The sequence below is a fragment of the Capricornis sumatraensis genome, chromosome 4 (genome assembly GCF_032405125.1).
Source record: "Capricornis sumatraensis isolate serow.1 chromosome 4, serow.2, whole genome shotgun sequence".
NCBI classification, from domain to species: Eukaryota; Metazoa; Chordata; class Mammalia; order Artiodactyla; family Bovidae; genus Capricornis; species Capricornis sumatraensis.
Genome location: NC_091072.1, coordinates 55212708 through 55227619, shown reverse-complemented (window position 1 = coordinate 55227619; position 14912 = coordinate 55212708). Strand labels below are relative to the sequence as shown.

The following is a 14912-nucleotide window of genomic DNA, read 5'->3' as shown; positions in this document are numbered from 1 at the left end:
CTTGGGAAGATGACAGTGGGTAATGGTGGTTTTAACCCATTCAATATCAGATTACTATTTGCACAACGAGAAACACTGGATATAAGAAGAGATTTTCAATTTTTGGTGACACTCATGAAAAGAAGCTACATGAGGAAGTTAAATAGAGTATGGGACTTGTTCTCAGAGGGTCCTGGGAATTCAGCTATCTTTCTTTTATAACCTGCTAGTTTTATTACAGATACCATAGTTTGGTGTCTTTGTCTGAAATTACATTCCATTCCAAAAACTACATTTATTCAACAATAAATATCTATTTGTTACTGGGAAGGGCCAGGCACTATTTAATGGGCTTTGGAGGCAGCATGAACAAATCACAGTCCTTGCTATCCAGGTGCTTACATTATGGTTGGAGGGGATAGTTAATTAACAAGTAGGTAATAAATATCCTATTGAGACCAGCACTTGGTAGAATCAAAACAGCATGTTTTAATAGAGACTGGCCAGGTGATGACTTTCTGGGAGGTGATCAGGCAAGACCTCTCCAAGGAGGGGACACTGAGGCTGAGGTTGAGTGACAAGGAGAAGCCAGGAAACAGGCATCAAAAGAGAAGGAAATAGGCCAGCGCAGTAGCTCTGTGGCAGATACGAGGCTATTTGATGTTTGAGGAATAGAAAGAAAGCAGAGGTAGTGAGGTGGTAAAGAGTGAGGAGGACGGTGAGACAGAGGCCAGGCTACAGAGAGCTTTCCAAACCACTGAGGGAAGTTGGATTTTATTGCAGTGGAAACCACTGAAGGTTTTTAAACAAAAGAGTGACATAATTTACGTGTTAAAAGAGATCACTCTGGGTGCTATAGGGAGAATAGATTATTGCAGGATCAGAGTGAAAGTAGAGACAGTTAGGATACTATTATATAATAGGCGAGAGACATAATGGTTTGGACTGGGGTGGTGGAATGATTTGGATGCATACAGACAAGTCATTCTGTCCATATCTTCCTCCTCCTCTAATCCATTTCAAACACAAAGGTACTGAACATTTGTACTTCCAGAATCCTTTCAAATGTCTTTTTGCTAATAATAACAATTCACTATTCTTCAGCCAAACATTGGCATTCTTTCCCTGAACTCATTTTTTCTTCCATTCTCAATAATACAGACTTGTAGCAATTCTCCTGTTTTACTGCACTGGCCCTTAGTAAAATTGTTTAAAAGTGTTTTGAAAGAAGTATGTGCCGTTCAGACTTCTAAGATCTTACTAAAAGCTTCCTCTTATGCTCATTCAGTCATCTTTGGAAGTATACAGCTTGCCCATAAATACTGATGGACCATTTCTCTGTCCCCTTGGTGTTCATGAAGTCACTTGAGAATTTCCTACTGTCTCATTATCAAAGACTAACAGTTTTAATAAAAAGCATTTAAAACCATGTTTTTTTGTTACACAGGATAGAGTAAAGTTCTGTTTAAGTGAACATGAAATTTATATTTATGCCTGCCAAGATAGCACTTGCAATACATGATATAATGGCCCCTTGAAATGAAGCTAGTGTCCATTTCAAGTACAAGCAAAGTACAACTAAGTCATATCATCCATGGATTTTATGGTGGATTCAGTCAAAGAGACTTACATTAGCTCTTATTCAACTTTTAATTAATTAGCTTTTTAGGGATTAAATGGGATTTGTTATGCTTGCTAACTCATACTCTGGTTGCTTTTGAGAAGAGATCTGAAACTGTTTACTTTGAACAGATTGCTAACTTTTCTTTTTTTAATTTTGACAAGTCAAGCAAAGACCAGGTAAAGCAAAATTACTTGTCAGATACTATCTTATCACATGAAATATAATTTCTATATATTAGAAATAATATTTTTATATGAGATGGTAGAAGTTATGAAATAACTAGCAATGGTCAGTGGTGCACACAGATGGAAAACAGGTTTAATGTAAGTAGTGTGTGGACAATGTGTCTTATGTCTACTTTTAATTTTAAATTCCCCTGAAGTACATTTTAGTTGTCTTTTCCCTAACTCCCATCTTTGTTTATCTGGAAGAATAGATTACATTTTCTAAAATGTAGTAAGTATGATCACTTTATAATTATATTATAGAAACCTATGAATATAGGATTTTTTTAAAAAAATACTATAATCACTTTTTTGAGGAACAGTATTATATTTCTTTAAGCATTTGTTTTTTTTTTAATTGAAGTGTGGTTGACTTTGATTATTAGTCTCAAGCAAACAACATAGTGATTTAACATTTATAATACATGACAAATTGATCATCACAATAAGTCTGGTTACCACCCGTCACCATACAGAGTTATTATAGTACTATTGACTGTGTTTCCTATGCTGTACATTATATCCCATGGTTTATTTATTTTATAACTGGAAGTTTGTACCTGTTAATCCCTTTCACCTATTTTGCTTTCCATCCCGTAAGCATCTCATTTTTAAAAACGTGAATCTATGTAAATCCATATTTCACTCAGATTCTGAGATTTTCAAAGAATAAAAGTGAGAAGAACAGAGAAATTCTTTTTGAGATGTCAGCATTCTGAGGAAGTCTAGACCAAAAGCTTGTTTAATTTCTCTGACCTTCTGGTGGCAGATCCAGAGTTCATTTACATTCAAATACAGGCTGCCTGTTAGCAAATCTGTTAACACGCAGCAGCTGACCATTGGCAGCAGCCTCACTGACTCTTTCACCTCCTGCTCTCAGGCCCCCACTCCCCCTGTGGTAGCCACGACATCCCGTTCTGCACCCTCCTCTGCCACAGTCACGGGCCTTGTGGTCCGATCCTGGGAACCACTGCCAGAACTGCCAGCCCACTTCTTGAGAGGTCCCAAAGGATGACTCTGATAAAAACTGAATTTAAGGAACCCAGACTCATCAAGCAGAAAACTGAACCAGAAAATAATCGTAATGCTGGATGAGATTTGTTAAGGAATCAGGGTACACCAAGAACTTTACTGAATGTTTCATATATGTAAAATTACTTAACCCTTACAATAATCCTTTGAGTATTAGGTACTATTTTAAAGAAGGAAACTGAGTCATGTAGGATTTTTTTTAAAGTCTACTGATTTCACAGCTAGGAAGTTATAGGGCCGTGATTCAAATTCAGAGATATGGGCTACAAAGCCTCTTTGTTTTCACAACTGTGCTGCTCTGCCTCTTTATTCAGTGGCACTTGCCCTTACGTGTCCCGTCCCTCATCGTAGACACGTTTGCATGAGCTTTCCAGGAATTCAGTCTCACACTGCTCCAAGCTGGCATTAACCCTCACCAATTGCCTCTAAAACAGTGCCTTATGCCTCAAAAGTACTTCATCATCACAGGTCTGTTAGTTTCCTATCGCTGCCCCCCAAATTACTACACATTTAATGGCTTAAAACAGGGGTCCCCAACCCCTGAGCTGTGGACCAGTACCAGTCCATGGCCTGATAGGAACCAGGCCACACAGCAGGAGGTAAGCAGTGGGGTGAGTAAGGGAAGCTTCATCTGCTGCTCCCTATAGTTCCCCATCACTCACATCACCGCCTGAACCACTTCCCACCCCCATGTGTGGAAAAGCTGTCTTCCGTGAAACTGGTTCCCGGTGCCAAAAATGTTGGGGACCACTGGCTTTAAAGAATACAAATTAGTTTTCTAGCAGTATATAAGACAGAAGCCCGGCACAGTCTCACTGGGCTTTCAGAGACTCCAGGGAAGATCCATTTCCTTGCCTTTTCCAGTTTCCAGGGGCTGCCTGCACTCTTTACCTCCTGGTTCCATTCCCCATCCTCCAAACCAACAGTGACAGGCGAGTCCTCACATTGCACCCACTCTCGCCTCTGCTTCTACCATCACCTCCCCTTCCCTGGCTCTTCTCTCTTTCTTCCACTTCTAATTACAAGGTATGGACCCACCTGGACAGTTCAGGACACTCTCCCTATTTTAACATCAACTGTCTAGCAACCTTACTTCCATCTACAACTTTAATTTCCCTCTACCATGGAATCTTAACACATTCACAGGTTCTGGGGATTTGAACATCGACATATTGCAGAGGTCATTATTCTGCCAACTATAATGGCTCATTCAAACATTGGAAAGCAGTTTGATCAATAAAATTTAAACTGTGTGGGAAAGCCTTTTTTTTTTTTTAAGAATCATTAATCTGTTCAATTATAAATCAGGGGAATGAGGGAAATAGAGAATATTTTGTGCAGGTGGTTCTTCCCAGTGGGTATTTCCGTGATGCACCCTTCGGAGTCCCAGTGTTCTCTCAGCTGCTGGCATATCCCATGGGCCTGCTTCCCCTCTGGGTAGATGAAGAGACCCAAGCCTCTTACTAAAATTCACCTGCTGAGTCCCATTCCCTTGGGACATGTAACTCTACGATAAGTTAAGTAATTAAAAACTCAATCATTTGGTAGCTCTGTCACTTGGAAGCTAAGGGACTTGGAGGAAGTTATTCAATGTAAGATTCATTAAAATGGCCTCTTATGGAAACTAAATAAGAAAAAATATGCAAAACTTAAAATATGTGGCAGATGATGAGCCCTCAAGAGTAACAGTAGTAGTGTTGGTATAATAGTCACAATATTAATGGCAGATATTTTAATGCAATAGCTTGTTAAGTGATTCCTGAAGAAGTACAGGGGCCTCATGCTCGACTTTCACTTCCACCCTGTAGGCCCAGGGTGCTTTTGGGCAGTTCTCTGGAAGGCTTTGAGCTGGACAGTGCTGATGCAGAGGAGGCAGACTGCAAACCTACACGCATCGCACACTTTCACATCAACCCAACCAATTCCTTAATTTTTTGTTTTAATATGGTGTTCTACATTCATTGAAATAAAAATATCCACAGCTTTAAAAACAAAGATTGAAACCGCTGTTGTCTCTGAAAGAAATGACTCTGTGACGGTGGGAAAGTGACAGGTCTGGGGAGTGTTTGGGGAGGCTGCTCCCCCAGGTCTGACCACCTGGGGCATCTGCCTACTCTGCTCTACTCTGTGTCAGGCTGACCTCATGGGAGAAGAAGCAGGCCTGCTGGCTGCATCACAGAAGGGTGGAATCGGCCTGTCAGAGGGAGGCTGTGCTTGCACATACCTCAGCAGGGGTGCCACTCAGAGTCATAACACACAAAGCTTATCTCTCCTTTGCCTTTGTGCAGAAAAACAGAGTCATCTGGAATTGAGAGGAAAAAATGTTTTACTTGTGAGATGTTTCCAAACTGATTTCTTTTTAATTTAATCTTAGGGAATAACTGTGTCTTCCATCCTCATGTGATAATTACTTCCTTTGCAAATGTCAATTTTTTTTTTTTGCCTGTGGAAGACTGCATGAATGATAGCACCTAAAATAATCCTCACTGTTCTCATAAAGCAGGTGCTCCTTTGATATTTTTAGCATATTGTAGTTGACAAATGAATACTAATCACTGATTTCTCTTTACTCTGCCTCCACCCTTTCAGGTCCTTGACGCTCCTTGATCAAACACTCGATTGTCACAAGTTTGAAACCGTGCTTCAGAATCCCAGCACATAGTAAAGGGAAAGACAACACTAATTATACCTGTCAAGAAACTGTGAACACGTGGTGTATAACTTCTTTACCAAGACAGCTCGACACCTTGTTTCTCTGGGGCTGAACCCCCGCCGCTCACGTGCTCTTTCCACACGGGGACCTTCCGTTCACTGCAGTGAGATTCTCAGTGTGTGAGGGGAGAGGTTTTCCAGTCTGCAGATGGAAACAGTACAAGAAGATTAAAGTCTGTGACTTTCACATAAATCACCAAGGCCAGGGTTAAGTGAATCTTGGGTCTGTAGCTTTTCCAGAGGTTAACAAATCCCTTATTAGACTATAGTTCAAACTGCATCAGTTCAAGGTTGTCGCTACTTAAAAGAAATCTACACATTGCCCCTCACCTAGACCTGTTCCGCATCTGTAACGCTGAGTTGTCCGAATGAGAATTCCAGTTAACTGCAAATTCAACCTCTGTTCCCTCCTGAAAATGGCAAGTTGTTATACTATATTTATACTCTATTCAGGTTCTAGAATCAGTTGGCTTTTTATTTTCCATTTCCATGAATTTTATTATGCATTAATAGTGAGACAATTTCAGCTCAACTTTTCGTTCATTAGAAGCAAGGATAGAGAACTCTAGTACTGTTTGTTTTTTTCTTAATGTAAGTTTTGTATCCATTCTTATTAGTTATAATGGAATATAATGTTTATTTATTCCACAGAGTAAATATTATCAGAGTATATTTGCTACAAAATTAGGTCTTTTCTTACCAAGTGTTATGAATCTGGCAAGAGAATACAAACAAGGATAAACTGATCCTCGTATAATATTTATATATAACCCTTCTTTAAATATTTTTTGTTAACTTTATATTTTTGACTGATAAACCGAAGAAATCTCAACTCTTTTTACCTACACTGATATTTTAAAGCCTAGGGCTTTACAAAATTAAATTGTAGATGTGCATATATCTACAGAAATACATCATACAAAATCTAGATCAATTTTCTCAAATATAAAATGGATATTTTTGGCAATATAAGATCAAAGGTATAATTCCTTTTCAAATTAGGCATATAGAAACCAGTGATATTAATATTGTGAGTGAAAAGTTACTGCTGCTTCCAGGGTGAAAATATACCTACTTCATTACACACGTTCATGTAGGTAAATGGACAGTGAGACATCTTCTTTCAGAAAGTATCATATACTGGAAAATTATCTGTTAGAGGCATCTATACTGATCATGACTTTTAACTTATGAATCTAGGCACATAAGTCTGATTTTACTTTATGGCATTAGCAGGAAGCAATAATTATTTGGGCATTTAAATACCTTAGCCACACACATGTACCTGAATAAAGAATAAATGTTCAGTTGAAACATTCTAGAGAGATCATTAAAACTGAGGGAAATATTTGAATATTCCCTTTTCTCAAATGCAGCCATTGACTCCCCAAGAGACAATTAATTTCACATTTCAGATAGTCCCCCAAATTAGAAATTTAAGCAGCTCAGTTTAGGAACTGTTTTCTTGAAAATAAAACCAGTTGGAACCACCACACATGTTTCATTTTGCCCTTTCAGGTGGTCATTACAGTCAGTATCAAATTCTCCTATTCTTCATAGTCCATGACTCAGCAGAGGACAGACAGACAGGAAACCAGGAGGTGAGCCTATTTCAGCAGTGTCCTGCCCTGGTAACAGATTCCCATCCCTGCACACATATCATTTTTTACTAGAGAGAATGGAGTTGGGGGGAGGGGGCGGGGTGCAAGGGTGAGGACCCTGAATGTTATGTAAAATAGGTTTACAAAAGAGATAAGCATGACTAAAGGGAATGAATGGAGAATATGTGAGTAGAATTCAGTTTGAAAGAGGTAGTTCTCATTTTTATAAGAAAAACTTAATAAAACATATATTTTAGTTATCATTTAACAGAAAAATATTAAAGTTATTCAGGCTATGCCACATACTCTGATAAAGGGAAATCATTGCACCCTTATAATGAGGAAATGGTCATTTCAACACATCTCAGTACATTGTATAAATTTGGAGCTTATGGTATATTTTCATTTAGCTGTAAGTGGTTGGTTAATATTATGTGTTTTCACATCAGCATAAATATTGTCATGGTGTTACAGAAGCAACTGTCAAATGAGCAGATAGCTTACATTGGTGTTTTTAGAAGTCTTTGTATTTTATGCTTCATTTGCATAATATTAAGTGCTAATAAATGTATGCCAAGTCATCTAAGTGAAAGGGTAGTCCATCACACCTAAGGCATCTAAGGGCAGATTACAGGTCACATTGGTTCTGCTTACAAATGACCAGCCAAATGGCCAGTTTTCTTTAGTAAAATCTAGTTGTTGAAATGTAAGCCTTCCTGTGAAGGCTTCCTTCTGTTTACATCAAAAGTAGCCATCCCTAAGACTTAGAGAGGTCCCTTGTGGTTTCCTAAAGGTTCACTGAAGCCAGAGGGAAAAGGAAAAAATTACTACAACTTGTATTAATGCCTTTTATTGTTACTGATCACATTAGAGCCACTGAGATGTCCAAAATCATATCAAAATAAAGACATAGGTTGCTCCTAGATGAAGCTCAAACTTTAATATCATAAACAAATGAGATATTAAAAGAGTGAAAATGTTTTGTAACTATTCATCAGTGATCCTCGTGAAATTTAGTGCTTTCCCTTGACCTGGTTGGTAGCCAGATTTTTCTAAACTCTTTCCTGCTATGATTTCTGAAGGCAAAATACACAAAGCATAGTTCACTAAAAGAATCCTCAAACCTTTTCAATGAGGTATTTACATTTTGATTCTGTTGCTGTTTGAAATAGAACATCCACAGGGAGATAATGGGCTTAAATTACAATTGACTTTGGAAAGAATAACAGATTTTGTGCTTCCTCAATCATGTAATCAATAGGGAATTCTCTAGTTATGTGAACTACCACTATCTTTTAAGACAATGCTGAGATCTGAATGCAAAATCTATCATTCAGGAGATTTTTAAGAATTCAAGGCTGTCTCTGAGGAACTTCGCTAGAGATGGATTACACCAATTTACAAATGCAGTTTTTAACCGTGACAAATCAAAGTGATCTGATCTCAGTTCATCTTACTAAGCTGTGCCCACAGGACTCTGAGATATTGAGCCATTTTGTCTACATTATTTTTAACATCTATAGGTATTTGTGGATGTGTGAATAATGTCTGAATTTCTCGTCTTTTGGCTAGTTTGGATTTGTCATGAACACAGCTTTTTGGTAAGACCAGCTTTCATAGCATCATGAAGTAGAAATCAATGCTCCAGAGATTCAGGGAGACCAACATAAGGGAAAATCTCCAAAACATGGGGCTAGTCTTGCCCATCTCATCCCTCTCTAGATTATAAAATCTCTGAGAAAGGGCTGTGACTGCCTTGTGGACTGCTGTCTCCTAGCATCTGGAAAAATGCCCAGCACAATAGAGGTGCTCAGTTAATACTTATTGAATGAATAAACAATTACATAAATGAATGAAATTAAATAAGTTTTACCTTCTGATAATTTGAAAAAATACACCAATTTATTTTATACTGATGGGCATTATAATTTCTGAACTACATAATTAGAACCAGAATTGACTCTTCATACTTTTTAGATATATGAATTTGAAATCAATCACTTCAAAGGGTTCAAGGGTTTAAGAACACTTAGATAGGCATGTTTGCATATTCAGAGTTTTTACAATGAATAAAACTCAGCCTTTCTTGTTATTTATGACAGCTCCCTGAGTTATGATCCACACATGGAACTCCATTTATAAACTTTGTAAAATATTTTAATTTTTAAAAAAGAAAATTTAAATTATCAAGCATATTATTAATAATATGTCCTTCAATGTTCATTAACAGCTTTTCTCTAAGGCATTTCATTGTGATTAGAGACACCATCTCTAAATCTCCTGCTTTCAAAAAAATCACTTTTCCTTTCTTATTTGATCCTTAGAATATATCTGAGCTAAAGATTAATCACATAGCAATTAAGACTTTTCCATGTGCTTATTCATCTAACAAACATTTATTGTGTACCTACTATATGCTAGGCTTTGGATGTAAAATGGCAAACAAGACAGATCTAGCCACCCCTTGGAGTTTGCTGTGAGGAACTCAACACTTGCTCTAGCAGTTAACTAGAGTTTACCGTCTCATGGGTCCTTCTTCACAGCTGATAGGAGAAATGAAATCCCTTATGCCATGGAAATCATAAAAGGCTCTCTGCACATATTTATGTAAGCTTGTTTTTCTAAAATACCACACAAATATGCTGCTCAAAGAATCCAAAACAATAGTTAGACGCCAGTGAGGTAGGTAATAATTTACTCGTAGCTGACCCATAGCTCTTACTAAGTTCTGACTCCATCACTGAATCACTTCAACAACTCTCTTTAGTAGGTTCCATTTTATCAACAAGAAAACTGAAGCACAGGTATGTGACCTGTCCAAGGTCATACAGCAGATGGAACTGGGATTTGAACCCACACAGTGTAACACAAGAGCTCATATGTCTTCTCATTTTCTGTGGCTTGGGGGATACCATTACATTAAAATAAACGTGTCACTGTATATAAGAAATTGTAGTATACAAAGAGATTAGTAAAGTGTGATCAGCAAACCACATCAGTGGCAGAAACAGCATGGGAACTCAATCTTATGTTGCAGCTTACTCTCATGAAGAATATATCAAGCCAGGGAAATGGATAAACATATAGATTCAGACAGTTTCTGACATGCAATAAATATTGCAATGACTTTTCAGAATTATTTATTGTTAGCCACTGTGTCTATTTGGTGCTACAAAAAAACCTGAAAGAAACAAAATCCCTTGCTATAAGGGCTTATAATAAATACACAGTGTGGAGATGAGTCAAGGATATTTCACATTTATGGGGAAAGATTGGGCGATAGTAATACTATTTTCTCACCATTGCATGTGATTGTGTCTTTCTAATTGTTTTCATTATTTTTCTGAAAGAGCTGCAAAATTGTGCAGTGGTTTAACCTGACCAAAGTGGTATTATGCTGCTGGGAAGTAAAAGTACTAGATACCAGATTGGAAGTACTGTCTTCATTATCAAATTTAAATTCTTTTAAAGCCTGAATATAGAGGGATTTTTAAATGCTTCAGAGACCTGATTATTTGGATGTTAAGTTTGTCATCTTTCTCCTTTACAGACCACACTGTGAGATCATGCTACTCAGGGGTTAGGTTCTAAAACCAATGTGAATGGCAAAAATTGAGATTGGGCTAACATTATTACCACAATCATATAGATCAGTGTCCATACTTCTAGAGGTGAACAAGAACTGGCGCCTTTGGGAACAGTAAACTCACAGCTCACATCTCAGTCATCAAACAAGAGGAATCATATTCATTATTGAAATTCGTTCTCTCTCTGGCCCCTCACAGTTAAATGAGCATATGATGCAACTTAAATGCTGGTTCCTATTTGTGGAAGCAAGGAGTCTTCTTTTTTATTATCTCCTCATTCATTCCTATTACCAACTAATTACTCCTTTAAATAATGAAAGTTTTGTAAAGTTTAACTTCAGCACTAAGGAAACTCATAAGCCTTTTGTCCAAAGCCATACTTTACTTCTCTCGACACCTTTATTTTTACTGGAGATACTGCTATTCTCTGTACAGATTTACTGATCTTCCTTATTTGTCATTCACATCAGTTCTTAGATTCTTTAGATTTTTACTTTGGAAAAGTCTCCAACTGTCTTCTCTTACACATTTTTTAATATTCCTACCTATGAATAGGATTCCCTGGTGGCTCAGATGGTAAAGCGTCTGCCTGCAATGCGGGAGACCTGAGTTCGATCCCTGGGTTGGGAAGATCCCCTAGAGAAGGAAATGGCAACCCACTCTTTTGTGAGCTTTAAACTGTTTTCCCAGTTAGCATGTATACCCATATATATTTCTCTATATCTTGATGCTTGATAACTCCCCCTGCATTTATTCCTTTGCTCAAAATCCTCCAAGAGGTCCCTCAAAAAAAAAAAAAAAAAAAAGCTTTCTACTCAAGACTCTTTAAACCAGAATACTAACATGATGATGGAAAAGAACTTTATAGTGTCCTCCCCTCACAAAGGCAAAACATAGAACATGAAATGTGATGGTATGGAAATCTGGTACATGGTCTATGAAATACCATCATGGGGTTCTATGACACTGAAAAATATTGCAGGTTTTTCTTCAAGATGAAATTAAATGCAATGAGAGACTACAGTGTTCTGTGGTGAAGATCCAGGACTATATTAGATTATGACCTAAAAATTCCAAAATATTTGCTTGTGGTGGTGATGGTTGTATGTGTGTGTGTGAGAGAGAGAGAGAGAGAACGTGCAGGGTTAGGCTAAGATGCTAACATTGGTTCAGTTGCTAAGTCATGTCTGACATCCTTCAACCCCATGAACTGTAGGCAGGCTTCACAGTGTTCTCCAGGCAAGAATACTGGAGTGGGTTGCCATTTCCTTCTCCAGGTTATCTTCCGGGATCAGAGGTCAAAACCATGTCTCCTACATTGGCATGCTGATTCTTTACCACTGAGCCACTAATGAAGCCCTATGCTAACATTTTTGTTTTTGTGAAAGTCGCTCAGTCATGTCTGACCCTTAGCAACAATTCTCCAGGCCAGAATACTGGAGTGGGTAGCCTTTCCCTTCTCCAGGGGATCTTCCCAACCCAGGGATTAAACCCAGGTCTCCCACATTGCAGGCGGATTCTTTACCAGCTGAGCCAACAAGGGAAGCCCAAGAATACTGAAGTGGGTAGCCTATCCCTTCTCCAGCAGACCTTCCCGACCCAGGAATCAAACTGGGGTCTCCTGCATTTGGATGCAGGGGACTGGTGGGCTGTAGTCCGTGGGGTCGCGAAGGGTTGGACACGACTGAGCGACTTCACTTTCACTTTTCACTTTCATGCATTGGAGAAGGAAATGGCAACCCACTCCAGTGTTCTTGCCTGGAGAATCCCAGGGACGGGGGAGCCTGGTGGGCTGCCGTCTATGGGGTCGCACATAGTCGAACACGACTGAAGCGACTTAGCAGCGGCAGCAGCAGCATTGCAAGTGGGTACTTTACCAACTGAGCTGTGAGGGAAGCCCCAAGCTGCAATACAGAGGATGGGTAAAAGCGCTATCTAGTCGGGAAATACGCATCTCAAACCATACTTGGGCCTAATGCATGCTTTGAGATGCATATTTCCCGACTATATAGCACTGTTTTTACCCATTCTCTGTCTTGCCATCCAAGTTGACCACTACTTATTCCTGAAAACTCCCGAACGTTTCTTCCCCTGAGCTTTTGATTATTTCTGAAATGCCTCTCCTCTCCTTCCCCTGAAAAAAAAAAATCCTCAACTTTCATGCCCCATTTCAGATGGCGCTTCTTCCAAGAAGTTTTTTCTAATTTTTCCAGGTCTGATGTTATCTTCTCCATCATCAAATCTCACTGTGGTGTCTGCACTCCTCCTTAGTGATTTTCTTTGCTTGTCTTATGTATATCCAATTGTGTCTTTATCATCTCGATTTCCCCTGAAATGAGTAATTACGTATGGCACGGGTGCTTAATATTTCATAAAAGAAATTACTTTTTCACTTGTCAACTTCACAGAGTGGCTTCCGGATTATTTTGGGGGCTTATCTCAATTCTCAGGAGCTCACTCATGAAGTACATGTGAACTGAGAACTCAACACCAGAACTTTTAAAGAGAAAAAAGTCTTAATTATTGAGAAACTTTTATTTAAAAAAAAAAATAGAACGTAAATATAAAAGCAGAGACATCACTTTGCCAACCATCACTAAAGGTCTGTATAGTCAAAGCTATGGTTTTCCCAGTAGCATGTACAGATGTGAGAGTTGGACCATAAAGAAGATTGAGCACGGAAGAATTGATGCTTTCCAATTGTGGTGCTGGAGAAGACTCTTAAAGAGTCCCCTGGACTGCAAAGGGATCAAGCCAGTCAATTCTAAAGGAAATCAACCCTGAATATTCACTGGAAGGACTGATGCAGAAGCTTTACCTGATGCTGATACTGGCCACCTGATGCAAACAACCAACTCATTAGAAAAAAACCCTGAATCTGGAGGTTGATGTAAACAATGGTAGATGACCATCACCACCACCACTCCCTCTGCACACGTACACAATGCTTTACTGCTGGTTTATCCCCACATATTTGGTTGCTTGCCCCGTGGGAGAAATGATGCAGGGTAAAACTGGGTTTCAAGTCAACAGCCAAACAAGGTGGGCACCGTAGGACCGCTTCTTACTGGACTCTAGTCCTATATTAACGGTCCTCTCCATGGCTGCTCTCCAAAGGAACACAGAGCTACCTACTCTTAATTAGTCCTTCCCCACCTCCAAACTCCCCCAAATCACTGCATTTGGAATGGGGGTTTGGAAAAATAATTATTGTCTCAACTGCTTTAGCTTACCCTGAAAAATAAAAGTTAATCAAAATCATAACATTTCACTAGTGTTAGTCACATATTGTAGTGTTTTTTTGTTTGGTTTGGTTTTGGTGTGGCAAGCACGAAGTTTTATCTGTGTGTGACATTTATATACCAATATGTTCAACATTTAATTTAAATGATATTTATTTAATCCCTTCCTCCCAACCCCAAAGGAAAACCCACAGTATCCTAAAGGAAAATTTCCACACTTAGAACTGCACTTCTTTTTTTTTTTTCTTTGTCCTTTCTTTGTGTTAGAATGATTACAAACAGAACTTCAAGAAATATGCTACATGAATACAATTTCAAATTTCAAAGAGTTTAATTGCTACCTGTCCAATAAATCTTGCTTCCTATGGGCTTTTTTTCATTAACTGTATTGTATCTAAAAGAGCTGTAAGAGTGAGAGGCTAATGGCTGCCACAGAAGGTGACCCTTACCGGGTCTATACCTGAATTTTTGATAAACTTTTCCAGATCTGGTCCTTAGCTTTGCAGACCCAGGCTCATTTTTTTTTTCCCCTAGGAAATTTAGGGACAGTCTCAGCTAACATCTGTCTTCTCAGAATAATTACTAATATCACCCCCTTTAACTCTCAGAAGTGCCCCAATTTAGACAACACAAGATGTTGTCAACCTACTCAGAAACGATAAACCCCTAGGATGATGATTCCTATTAACCTTCTTCAATTCACAGGTTGATTGGGAGGATTCTGTTTCATTGCAAGTAAACAAAACAAGATTCAATAGAGCTTGAGTGAAAAAAGAATTCACTACTGGCAAAGCAGGTCAGGTCTGAGATCTCACTGTTGACAGAATTCTCACCTCAGCTCTTTCCTAAGCTCTGCTTGACCCTCCTCTTTTTGTTTGTGACCCCTGTTCTCCTTGCAGCTTGGTTTCTCT

The 14912-nt window shown here is 38.6% G+C and overlaps 1 protein-coding gene across 1 annotated transcript in view; it reads left to right on the top strand.

The window, feature by feature from the left end:
* The window catches only part of LIN7A (lin-7 homolog A, crumbs cell polarity complex component), a 152210-nt gene extending 146699 nt beyond the window's left edge, over nucleotides 1–5511 (top strand). The window contains exon 6 of the mRNA XM_068971993.1: nucleotides 5449–5511. The gene's annotated coding sequence lies outside the window, so the exon portion shown is untranslated. The remainder of the gene's footprint in view (nucleotides 1–5448) is intronic.
* Nucleotides 5512–14912: the final 9401 nt, after the last annotated feature.